This window comes from Seriola dumerili, unplaced genomic scaffold (genome assembly GCF_002260705.1).
Source record: "Seriola dumerili isolate Sdu_G_001 unplaced genomic scaffold, Sdu_1.0 BDQW01000391.1, whole genome shotgun sequence".
Lineage (NCBI taxonomy): Eukaryota > Metazoa > Chordata > Actinopteri > Carangiformes > Carangidae > Seriola > Seriola dumerili.
In genome coordinates, this window is record NW_019174646.1 from 351,650 (window position 1) to 365,702 (window position 14,053).

General features: G+C 40.5%; 1 protein-coding gene across 1 annotated transcript in view; it reads right to left on the reverse strand.

Moving 5' to 3' along the window:
• Positions 1-11,758, reverse strand: part of rap1gap2 (RAP1 GTPase activating protein 2) — a 70,492-nt gene extending 58,734 nt beyond the window's left edge. The window contains exon 1 of the mRNA XM_022761196.1: positions 11,722-11,758. The gene's annotated coding sequence lies outside the window, so the exon portion shown is untranslated. The remainder of the gene's footprint in view (positions 1-11,721) is intronic.
• Between the last annotated feature and the right edge of the window lie 2,295 nt (positions 11,759-14,053).

Consider the following 14,053-nt stretch of genomic DNA (forward strand, 5'->3'; position numbering starts at 1 on the left):
ATGTTTATGATTATATCACATCCACATCCTGTGTAGTATTAGCAGGTCCTGGATGCTAACATTAGCAGCTCTGTCCTGCACTCTGTGCAGTTTCAATGCTAACCAAGGTTCCGGGCAGTGACAATAATTTCAATGTTACTAACAGTATCTATTTGTTTTTATATCAACCATTTTGCACAAGTAGCTGTCACTTTTGCAAAATAGTGCACATCTCCCTCTACATTTAGATTTTCATCATCTTTTCATGCAGCATGTAATATGATTTTGTAGTGACCGGGGGTAAACTGCCATGATCTATCAACACAAGCCATTACCATCTTAGCTGCTAGTGACGATGCATGGGCCAAATAAGCAAGGACAAGCTGAGGCCATATCTGCAGGTTTCACATACGGAGATGAATTATTCCTTTGAAAGAAAATTGGGTTTGAACTAAGCTCTGCTGGAGCGAGACAGGGCCTTGTTCCCTACCTCTAATATATTTACAAAATGGACGCACCGAGAGGGAAAGTGTGTGTGTGTTTATGTGTTTGTATGCATACAAAACAGAGCTGAACGGGAGCCAAATGCAGCCTGAATATGGATTTTTCCCTTAAGTCCATTTATGAGCGGGAATAAGAGCAGGGTGAGCCAATAAGAAAAGTGGTTTCAGCGCTGAGACCCAGACAGATAAAGAAAAAAACAATGGCTTGTTTGATAGAAAGCCTTAAAATGGTTACTGAATCAGGGGATGGACAAGAACATCAGCTGCAACGCGCCCCACCATCTGTCAACAGCTTTCATGTGGATGTTTGAGAATGACCTCACAGGGTCGCAGAGATGGCACACACACATTCGCTCTCTCACAAACACACTTTTATCCACAGGGGTCAAACTTTACAAGAGAGAGAGAAGAAAAAAGATTTCCTTTCATAACCTCCAGTGCTTCCTGTGACCCTCTCCTTCCTCAGCCTTCTTTCTCTCCACCTCGGCTCAGTTTTCCCAAGAGAGAATCCATTTATTTTTCGCCCCCACCCATCCCCCATCCCCTCTCTTATTTTTTACTCTGCCATCTTCACCCTCTTCTCTCTTTTCAGACGTCAAGAGCATCTCTGCTGTGTGGTGTGGACAGCAGTGCCAGTTTGTCTAAACTAAACAAAGGATCTGTCTCTCCTGGTCTATTATTGTCTCCTTTCTCTCATCTAATACCCTTGATCCTTCTTTCATTCCTCCGAACCACGCAAAGTCTCTCCCCATCCCTTCACTCATTCTCTTTCTCATTTTTCGCACTCCCTACTGCATCACCTGCCTGTCTTTCAGATGCTATGGAGACGGCCTATAATTCGCTGCAAGCTTATGTCAAGTGTTTGTGTACAAAACAGTAACAGCAGCAATCACAGAGCATAACTTACAACATCCTGCCAGGCCTAGTTAGTTTTGGCAAAGACTCCTGGAGACACAACAGAGATTGACGCGATGGATAAACGACGCACACAACAAACATCAAGATCAGTTGTTCTGTCTGCAGCAGTAAAAATAATCTAGACTGCAAACCTCAGTAGTTATGGTATGATGTTATTACTTTCCTCATTAAGGATATATGAACATTTTTTAATCAACAGTGATGATGATAGAGTAGCCAATAAAAAAGGCAAGCTGCCCTCCAAATGTCTTTTTAAAATAAATTTTTCCCACTTTGACTCACTCATAATTAGTCATTCCCTCTCAGCAAGTTTTCTGTTGCTGGGAGCGTCCTCAAAATCTGAATACTAAGATGAGAAGAACATTGTGGATGAAAAAGTTGATTTTTATTTTGGTTCCCTGTCTTTGTTAAGGAGGAGGTTTCTTATTTTTGATTGACAAATATTTTTAAGATGTAAAGTATAAATAATATATTGAGCAGCACAGGGTTTCTGTGTTCTGGCAACCCAGGAGTAGGTGAAACAGTCATGCTACATTTAAGCGCTATGCTGTGATGATAATGAACTTTTTGAATGACAGACCCAGCGTGACATGTTATACAAAGTCGTCAGATGTGTATTATGCAGTACTGATATATATGGAACTGTAGGATCAGTTTGCAGGTGTGCAGAATCAATCTCTGTATATCTTTATCCTCAAAGAAAGTCATCGAGGGTGGTAGAGGTGAAGAGACTGACAGAACAAGAACAGGTACATCCTCTGATCCTCTCACCTCCTATCTGTCTCACCTCCTCCGTCCCCCGTGAATATGGATGTTCATGTGGGTGGGCATGTGTGCAACCGTGCGTGTGTGCATGCAGAAAGGCGAGTGTGCATGCTCTTTACCCGTTTTTCCACAGCCTGTCACTCAGGGAGCCCTCTCTGCAGCTCAGGGAGCCCTCTGCCTCTAAATAGGTGAGGGTCTATTTTATGAGCCCTTAACAGCCAGCACTCAGGCCAGATGGTGCGCTTATCAGTCTACTCTGTGTGTCTGAGTGTGTGTGCAGCATCAGGGAGAAGGCAAGAAGTAAATATTTGTCAAAAGCAAAGAGACAGCTGGTTGTCTGGGGGACTTTAGAGTAACAAGACTGTTGCTTAATAAGCAGAGCACACACACAGTGACACTAGTGGCAATACATATTTTCGAGGCTGAGAGAGAGAGAGGAGAAAGAGGCAGATATTTTTCTGTAGTTTTATGTCTGCTTCCACATATAAGACACAGGTTCAATGGGAAATCGTTGCATACATAGTTACACACATTTTGGAAAACTGGAAAACAGAGCTATAAGTAATGTAGATTCATGTCTGTGAATAAAAATATGTGCTCAATGTGTTTAGCTGCTGTGGTTTATATATGTTTGATCAGATATAGAGGATTTAAAGCTGCTAGAATCAACACTTATTTTAATAATGGATCAAATGACTACATGGGGTTGCTTTAGTGACAAATCCACAGATAATATCACCTGACGTCGCATTTTCCCTCAGCTCTGCGGTGCTCTTTAGCTCCTTTCAGCTCATTTTGGTTTAATGACCCACAACTTTATTGTTTTGGGACTCTCTCTGCTCCTGTGTCATTTTCAGACATAGCAGGTAACTGTTTATATCAAAAACACTCTCTAAAACAGCCACTGTACACTACTTACTCAGCACCAAATAGTCAACAGATGCAGTTATCAAATCTGTGCAACTAGAGGAGCATTTAGCAAAGAGCAAGATATTTCCCTCAGGAGATGCTGAAATTAATGCTAATGTTGCTTCATATCTACTGGATGTATAAATAGGCAACTTTTTGCTAACAAGTTTGCCATAATAGCTTCGGAGGTGATTTTATGTCACTGTTGTGTTCACAGCTCGTTTACTTTGCAGCCAAATGGTAAAATAAATAAATAAATAAATCAGTAAATGCAGATATAACTTTTGTGTGAGAGAAAATGAGACTGTGGTTTTAGAAACAGTTAGCATTGCAGCTATTTACTGACCTAACACAGGTGTTTGTAGTGACTGCTTGCAGTGTGTCAGAGGTCGTGTCCATGTTGTTGCCAGGTTTTAGAATCATTAGCAAACAAGATACAGCAATGCAGTATCAGAATTTTAGTCTTTTGAAGCAGCCCCCTGCTTGCAGTCTTTATGCTAAAATAAGCTAAATGCATCTCTGCACACAAAGAGATGTCACTGACACCTTCTTATGTTACTCTGAATAAGGCAGCACTTCCTTTAAGGAAAGGAAATGTAAAATTTAAGGAAGATCAGGGGTAAGGAGGGGGAAAGAGGACCACTTACTGAACATTGTATCCACTGCCACCTGTAAAGTTTTTCACTAAAGACCTATTTCAGCTCTGTGTAATTGATGGCAAGTAAAATTATTGCTCCTAATCTTCCCTTCTCATAAAAACTAAACGTCTTCCTTTATCTCTCTCCTGTATACCGCACCTCAGTGCAGCCTCCACTGTGACACAATTAAATCAGATTTAACCTTGTTCGGAGCAGAAGCTCCTGTCCCTGACTGGTCCTCAGCCAGCAACAGCCACCTGATCATCCTTTAATGAAGCTGTCTCTCCTCACCATATCTGTAAACCTCTTGGCATCCTGTTAATGCCTTTTAATAAAAGCATGTAAGTGCATAGGTGAAATGAAACTTCCCAACTGACAGACAGTGCAGAGTTCTGGGTTATTACACACAAAGTGGAGGTGTCATGTTACCAGTCACGTTATGCTTCCCTCTATGTGTCTTTTCCTCTCTTCCTTTGGACACACACACACACACACACACACACACACACACACACGCCCTCTAGATCCATGGGGGGGGGGGACGCACTGTGGTCTCTATGGGCAACCACGGTCACTGCAAGTCAGATTATCTTTCCACTGTTCATGTTTTGATGCACTGGCAATGAAGTCTGGCTGAAAGGTAAGATAACCAGGGCCTCTCACCATGGTAATGAACCATATTGGACCATCATCACTTCTCGCTGCCATGGCAACAGCCTTGGCTCCCTATAGGCCACTACATACAGTATGCCTGAAAAAAAAACCCAGCGCATTTGTCTTGCAGTGTTAACCTATAAATATAAGCCGAGTGGGTTTACGGTACTGTATGTCAAGTGACATTTAGATGGAGGATGCAGTATGTGCATGCAACTGGTTTTTCCACCTTGTTTAATTGTAATAGAATTAATCTGTGAGACACAAGCACAATTCAAAAAAGACATGACATTTGCTTCTGGTGATCACTAAACTATTATCTCAGTTGAATAGAAATGCATCTCCTTTCAATTGGTTTAACCAGCAGGTAATAAAAAGTGTAAATTGGTTTCATGATGAATACCAGTCACATGGAGCTGTTCCCAGAATCAGCTTCAACAGGTGGATGTGTTGGTGGGTCAAAGCTTGAGACTGATTTAACATTTGAAAATAGAGAAATAACTCCCTCTCGTGGTCATTTTTCTTTCCTTCACCTGCTCAAATTACAGGCACCAACCATTCCCTCTGACAGGCACTTTGAGACAAACACATACAGTTGGCTCCCTCTTGTGGTCACAACCGTTAGCTTCCAATGTGGAATAATTTCATTATTTCCTGAATCAAAGTTTTAACCAAAATTAATCAATGGAAAGATGATTTTAGAGCATTTATATCAATGCAGATATGGTTACCATGCCGTAATCAGTAAGGTTATAATAAAGTTGTCATCATTTCCATTCAATATTTAAAAAAATGTATATTAATACATGTTAAAATCAAATGTCACGTATTTAGAAATCGTTATCGTAAATAAAAGTATACATGTTTTTTAACTTAGATGCAATTGGAAGTGTGAGAGGAGAGGAAGTGCAACATCCTCCCCTGAGCTCTTCAGGATGGGTGGAGTTCAACCACTTCCCACATCATATTTCTGGTCTTTTTTAACTTTGTGGTCTTGGTTTCTCTACCTTTTTCTCAAAAACAAATACACACACACACACACACCCATATAACCACCCAGAGACAGAAGGAAACAAACTCACACACAAGACTCTGGGTTATATTGTTCTAAAAAAAAAAGTGAACTGAAAGTGTGCTACAAGCGGCTGTGTCAATCCCACCATATAGCTTTGTACGTGTACATACACGTGTATATTGGTGGTTACACTGACCCCTGTTAACCCCTGCATTCAGGCAGGGCAGTTGTGTTTTATATAAAACCTGACTGAAATTCTGTCCTCCATTTGTGCTACCCTCCTTTCTCTCTGCCACTGCCGACAGGTTTATATCAGGTTAGGTAACAGACTGTAACTGTGTACTCTACATCAACAACTGCTTCCAATAAGCAAAACACAATAAAGCCGACAGCTCATTAAGGCTGCATACAGCCTCCCTGTGACTTATCATTGCTTCTTCTCTCTGTGCTACAGAGCAAAGCCTTGAGCTTTAATAAGCCATCTCCTAAAGTCAATATGATACCAGCAAACATTTAGTCTTGTGTTTGTTCGATGGTCACAACTCACCATCGTTCCCCGCAATATAGAAGGGGCACCAGGAGATAGAGTAAATGCCAGGCTCCAGAAATAGCAGCAGCCCATTTGCTCTTTTCCATGATGCTGGCAGACAGATAACATTTACACCTGGCCCCACAAAACTAGGCTAGACAACGATAAGAAGAAGAAGGCACCTCCTCTTATCATGCTCCATTGCTCCTTTTAAAGAAGGCCTCTTTCATATTTTCTCAAAACCTATTTTCCCCAGGCCCTAGTTCAATCTCGGCCTCATTCTTGTCGCTCATCCTGCCTGTCAGTCCACACAGCAATTCAACTCAGGTGAACGTATTTAATCCTTTTCTCATATGTGCAAACTGGAATCAAGTCAAATGGAACAGTACACAAGATGATGCAGTTCTAAAAAAGAGGGATCGTAAAGTATATCAGTAAAATAGTCAATGAATTGCTATCAGAAATCAAATCAATCTAGCAACATAAGGGCTGGCTGCAGCCTCATTCTTGAAAAGCAGAGAGGAGAACACCACAGGTGCCTGTAGAGCCACATCACAAAGCTGCCAGCAGTGTGTCTGAGAGGACAACGCTCTAAGATGTAAGCTGCAGCTCTGCTTGGTCTGAGCAGAGAATGGCATGGAGGGGGGGCCAAGGAGGACCGAAATAATGTATGACAAGTATCAACGTCTAATTAAGAGCAGTGGGCTGCAGACTCTCTCATGGGCACAGACACAGACACAGACACAGACAGACACAGACAGACACACACACACACACACACACACACACACACACACACACACACACACACACACACACACACACAGATGCATGTTAAGAACAGATGGGAGGAAGAGGCAGGCACACAGTTGGCCAGATTGAAAATCCAGCAGGTAAAACAATTTGTGGTTGAGACTGAGAAATAAAATACTCAAGTTATTTGTTCTGGTAAATCTACTGTGGACAGACAGTAGAAACAAGCAGCTCTTACATGAAAAACTAGGAACTAGACACAGACACAGAGGTGTGATAGCTTTCCTTATAGAAACAGATTAAACCCTCAGACTGATACCATTATAGTCATCCCATGTATCCTCGCACAGAACAAAGCAATCATCTGATCTGTATCAGCCCACTGTGATGAACAGTGCTGACTGAAGAACTATAAGATTGGAGTCATCAAATATCCGGAACAACGACACTGTGTTTTATTACCCTCTGCTCCTATACACTGTGCTCTATACTGCAATACTCCATTCTATTCAATTCAGCTTTCCTGTGGTCCACTTCACTTAACTGCACTTTACTTCTTAAGTTCACTAATCCCTTCTCCTCTCCTGCTATGATACACAATTTAAATGTATTTGCATTATAGTGCAGGTCTATCATTTAGAAACAAACCATGAAATCTGTACTGTTACCAAAGATAGCTCTATGCACTATCATCACCTCATAGAGAATTTACATAATCATGAAAGCAACTTATACACCATAACCTCAAATAAAGCAGGATTGGTAGCCCTCCTTGTCAATAGCAAATCTTAAAGGAGCAAAACCAGTTCTATACTGAGCCACTCATTTTTTTTTCTACATAGTATTAAAGCATCTATGCATATGATGTAAAAATAGGGACAAAATGCACAGCAGTTACTCACCACAGTTTGCGGGGCATCGTCGCACAGTATTAAGAAGCTGATCAGGTGCAACCTCTCCCCCTCTCACTGTGTGTTTCATCCTGTCTCTCCTCTATTGTTCGTGTTTGTCCACTTATAATATTCATTCACCCTCTCCACCACTTCAGGACAAAACAGATGCATGTTTGCTCATACGCACACGCACACGCACACGCACACACACACACACACACACACACACACACACACACACACACACACACACACACACACACACACACACACACACACACTTAGACTACAGCGACACACAGGTGTGATTATTCAGTTATTAATGAGGTGCTGTGTGTGTGTGGTGAAGGTGGAGTGATCTCTTTGTAGTAACCATGAGCAGAAGAGAGGAAGAGGAGCACTGGGGATTAATGATACAAGAGAGAGAGGGAGGAGAGAAAGTTGGAGCAAGGGAGGAATAAAAAGATCACTGTGAACTGACGGCAGGCAGGACAGAAAGGGGAAAAGAGAACAAAATCAAATCCTCACATCTGCTCCCCTGCAGCCACAAACTTTGAAGTGAGCCATCTATCTGATGTTTTTGTTCCCTTGGCCTTCCACTTTGCTTTTTTTCCTTTTTCTTTTTTGTTCCCCCCGTCCTTGTTGGATCTATTTCCTTGTACAGTTTCATTTCAGGAGTTTAGCAGACCAAATAAGTCAAAATAAGTCAACTAAGTAAGTTTATGGAATATGACAAACTGTGTAGCATCAAAAAGCATCAGATATATCTGTCTTTTTGTGTACTCTCTGGCTCTTTTGTCCAATCTTTCCTTCCTCCCCTCTTGTTATTTCTACAGACTTTAGTATTGTTTTCTCACCTGTTAATTTCAGAAGGGCATAATTTGCATTCTTTAATATTTCCATGTGTGTTGAAGCTCTCAACAGATCACAACTAAAGAATGGTCATTTTCATTTTGCAAATTTTATGTCACCCTGTAAGCACATCAAGATTCCCACTATGTTGCAAATATCTTTTGTACCCTGCGGACTGACATCTCTGATCCTCTCTTTCTTAACTTGTCTCTGCGCTGTTTTCTTACATCTAACACCTGGATCCAACACACGCATGCACGTACGCACACGTGTCAATGCCATTCAGAATCCGGGCAGAGGAGCAGCTCAAGCAGGAGTCACGACTCACTCATTCATATTCAGAGCCACTCCAGAGTAGACGGTCTAATGACACCTGGCCAGGGACCGGGGGAGACATGCGTGAGAACACCGCAGATAACAGACAAGTCTCTGAGAATTTTTTTTAGAGCTAAGGCTTTGTGTCTAAAACGCAGCTGACTACAAAGCTGCCTTGTTTAGCATTTTATCATTGCAGCCGTCTGAGACCGGTCCAGCATTTTAATCCTCTGTCTCACACGTATATTCATGCTCTAGATTATCAAATGGTTTGACTTTGACCAAAGACTTTGACCAACAGAAACTTCAGTGACCAAGTTTCATAGTAAGCACTGTCATAGATTTCAACCTATATTGTTTGTCTTCTTATTCTGTAGAAATCCAAGACAATCACTTGTTCTAAAGTGTAAATACAAACGATGAGCTGCTACCAGCTTGGCACTTAATCAGCTCAGAATAAAACCCTGGATCTCTGGCATAGAAAAGCAGCCAAGTGTATTTAATATTACTGCAAAAAGCTTCTTTCTTATCATGTCGGTCTGTAATTCGAGCCCTTAAAGGGGCTATTTGTAAGTTTTCTCTGCCGCTGAAGGTGGTTTCTTGACTGGAACAGGTAGTGGTGATTGTTGCTTGACAAGAACTTCAGCCATCATCATTTTTATAATACAAGAGGGTACAATACGTCCTTCCAAGCATCTTCACGGAAGATTGGAGGCTACAGTGACTCACCATCGGAAAGTGACAAGAGGAGCCGGGGCTGGCTGGTTAGGGTGCTAACTCCAGTAGAAGAAAAAACGTGATAAAGACAAGAGTTAAGATTGCTGTTGCCTGTCACCACTGGAGAGAGCTCTTAATAAGTCAAGGAATGAAGTTTGATGATGAACTTGCAACGTTTCTTCTCGACTTGAAAGTAAACAGCTGTTAATACTACCGTTGGCTATATAGCAATAGATCTGTCTAAATGCAAATCGCAATGTTTCATTTTTCTTGATTCGAGTGCAGAACCCTGCCTTATTCTACTTTGTTATCTTTTTAATGTGTTTTTAAGACATAGACAGAGATTTTTATCGCAGTTTAAATGAAAAAAATCTGTATTTACAGTTGTGTCTCAGATGGTACACGCACAGTATTTTGACAACTGTCGAACATCCAACAAAAAGTAATCTTACTGCAATCTCTAAACAAAGTTAACAGGAGTGCAGTGTTCAACAGGTGGCACCATCACGGCAGTCAGAGTGGACAGGCAGGTGAGAGATGAAGACAGAAAAAAAGCGGAATTCAAAAGGGTTACAGAGTTAATGTGACTGTGACTGGCTCAGTGACTGCGACACATACTGTGTCTTCTGGTGCACTGTTTACTGTTGCTTTGGAGGTGTGCATGTGTGTATCAGCTTGCACAGACTGGGGTTTGGGTTGTAGATACAGATAGTGTTAATATAAACTGCCAGACAGACAAACACACACGCGGAAGCCCTTCACTTCTCATCACTACGGCAACCTCCATTAGAGGGGTTTGCCGGTGGTTTGTTTCAACAAAGACAAGCTCCTCACACATAATATCCTCAAAGAACATTACGTGAAGCAGGTACACAGCTGAGCAAATGATATTCACATTCAGCTCTCCACTCCCATCCAGAATTAATTTGACTAAATAGCTGTTATGTATATCTCAAACAATCATTAATGATTGTTTCACCTCAACTGACCCAGTCACAACTCGAAGTCCCCATGTGTCGACATTTCTACTGTTACTTCTCTTTTTACAGCCATTCTTGTTTTTTTTGTTTTCGAAACAAAGACAGCAGCCAAAGTGAGACTGAACAATGGCATCAGTCCAATGAATCAAGCATCAACAAAGCAAGTGGTGGAGCAATTTAGCAACTTAGAGATATCAGACAGTCTATCGTAGCTGTGATCGGTCAAATCTGACTTCCTACAGTAAAAATAGTACTACAAATGCCTAGCATGGGTATGTGAGACTGTGAAAAAACAGAATAACCATAGGGAGCTCAGGAAAAAGTCTCCTTGTGGCATTTGAACTCATGAGGGGCTTTTTCCTTAAATGGTGGCAACCAGTGAATCATGATGCTGTCTGACAATCAATCAGTAAGATGTGAGATCTGACAGGGTTGCAGAGAGTCTAAAATGATGCACCATTGTTCATCCCACTCTCATCCTGCCGTTGTAGACTTGAACAACATGTCAATGTAGGAAACTGTGAAGCGACAACGCAGTAAATCTGTCCAGGCAGGGGAGGGGTCACAATAAAAATCTGGGGGTTCTTCAGCCAGACAGAAAAACTTATATGGATGCTGTTTATTTACATACATGTATTCCAACCTTGAAAGTAGCACATTATAATAGTATAAGTCTATAAGTAAAGACTTAGAAATGTGGTCAAACTCAAAAAATTATACTTAGTTTATTTGATTGCGATAAGGCTATAATTTCATCTTTTACCGCAAGCCACAAAATATGAAGATAAAAATACTTTCTTATCACTGTCATTTCCTGTTTTAGCTTTGATTAATATTCAATGTACATATGTTTTTACCTGTAAACTGAAATTTATAATTTCTTTATCTACTCTTTATTTCTCTCTCTCTCTCTCCAGAAACGCAGAGGATTGTGGGTATAGTTTTTGAATCCTGAAGTTCGTCTGCAGATCTTAAAGTAAAAAGTAAAAAGTCTGCAACTCTACACCAAATCGATTGTTGAGGTTTCAGTCAGAATCAATCAACATGATGGAAAATAAGTGGAAATAGGGGTCAGGTTTCAAGCATAGCATTTAGGTTACTGTGATGCAGTCTCAGTCCTCATTTGTGAACCATTACGCATCAGTGCCTCCCAGGAATTTTCTCCACAAGCACGTTTACATAAATTATGGCCTTGTGTGACTAACAGATCAGAACATTAACTTTAACCTGATATTGAAATAAATTTGGCATATGTAGAAGCAGCAAGATGCCCCAGAACCAGGATTGAAATAAGAACTTACCGAGCTTTCAGGGAAGCCAAAGTGGACTTGTCAATCCTGGAGAGGAAAAAGAGAGGGACAAAGACACAGAGACAGAGAGAGAGAGAGAGAGAGAGAGAGAGAGAGATATTATTGATCGCTTCTCTGATACAAATTGCTCAGAAGCAGCAATTAAATTCTTAGCCCCAAGTGCTCTTGTTTTACAGTAATAAGGAAATGAACACCGGAAGAAATGCAAATCAAGGTGGTGGGGCATGAGATTCATGACTTCATCTCTGCATGGTATAATTAATGGATCCCCTGGGTGCTGTGGCATTTTAAACAATGATCATTAAATGTGTGATTGCTTCTCCTGTCATTCAGTTATTCACTTACACACAACCAGTAAGAAGTTTTAGGACACATCTCCTTCCAGTTGTTACTGAAATTTACAGTGTAATGTCTCAGTGTACCCTGAAATTATTTTTTTAAGAACATGTTTTTATGTTCAGACTGAGGGTTTGAAGCACAGAAGTATGTTATAGCATGTTCAGTGCGGTTCAGAGCATAAACCAAAAACTTGCATGAATAACAAACAGAAATGTCAACATTTCTAAGGTGTGTAAAATACTTTTTTATTTTGTGCTTGGTGAAATAAAGCTAACTGGGGCAGGAAGGCCAAAAATAAATGCGCCAATTTCCATTAATTATCTTTAATTCATACAGAGTAGATACAGCCTGAAGCACAGTTAGTGTATAGTACAGATCAGTATCAGTGTGAAGTCAGTGTCAGAGAGCAGAGAACGATTTATGACTTGATTCAATAAGGTTACTTCTCTGCTAGCTGCTCAGACTGGTTATGAGAGGTCTCAGTGTTTATACAGGCTTTATTCATGCTTCACTGAGTACTGTTCATACTGAAAACATGGAAAATCAGAGCAAGTAATATTCACAACTTTTCAGTTCAGTTGCTGTTTACTGATAATATTGGTGGCACATTAGGCTTTTGTGAGAAACTGTACATCCGAATATGTTAAAGGTTTTTCACCTCATTGCAAGGGTGTGTGTGCACATGTATGTGTGTATGTGTGTATGTGTGTGTGTGTGTATGTTCAGTGTTTGTTTTACAGCATTCTCAAATGCGTCACTAAGGAAGCTGTTATGACATTTATTCTTTAATATCATTCATTTGGAGACTGAACTGTGCAGAACGCTGCCTGGTCTGTTTCATGCAAATACACACATTCATAACAGATATACACATACATGAACACAATGCACAAGTACAGAGTGAATGCTATTTTTACCACAACAGCACCCAACCTAGAAGTTTTGAATATAATTTGAATGTTTCACCAAGGTTTTTGAATGATATCAACAATAGTGCAGTGTCACAGCAGTGGAAAATAACACAGAGCAGAGAGAACTGAGGTTCTGTAATGTTACGGTTCATCTTATTAACCAGTAAAATTTCTGGATTATAGGTTCACACTGAGCTACAGCTCATGATGCGTTTTAAAATCAACAGAATTGCAGTAAAATAATCAAACCCCATGGTTCCCAGTGGGTACCTGCTGCTCTGCCTGAAGCTATACTTCACCCCCCACAGGCTGCGATGTTTATTGCACCTCACATTTGGAAATTGGTCGACCAATCACAACACTGAAAGTTTAGTATAAATTTAAAGTATAAACTTCTGCATAGTGAAGCCACATTTTGCATGTGGGTGGTGGTATAAATGACAATAAAGGAAAGGTCAAAATGATAACAAAATGTTAGGATTTATCCTCAAACCTAGCTCTCCTGATCAATGAATTCAGTATTGAGTAGATACATGTCTGATCTGTCTTGGCTGCATACAAAATGTAGTCTGTTAAAGCCTATAAAATCTTGAGAGTAATCTTCATCTCTCTAAACTGAGTAAGCACAGTTTTCACTTTAAATTTGGATCAGTTTGCCTGCAGAAATGATGCATCCTGCTTAAGAAGTCTTTTCATCTCATATTCAGCCTTCAAGACATTTTTAAAGAAGAAAAACTTCTGCCAATAAGATCATTCCACATCTCTTGCTGAATCTTGAAAAAATGGTATTTGTTTTGGAAACAGTCTTACTCCACTTGCGCATTTTCCAATCACTCAATATTCAGACATGTTCCTGAGCTGAGCTTTTGCTGATCTGGAGCACTTCAGCAATTTAGTATTGCACTTCCATAAAGTAGGGAGACTTTTACAAGATACAGCTTGGTCAAAACTGAAGCAGCGGAGACTGGGATATCCTGACTTTTAGTCCCTAGTAGGGGTAAAGCTCCAAAAACACTTGATCAGTTGAACAGTTGATCTAATGCAACTCAAGATTATTTTTTTGAACATTGATA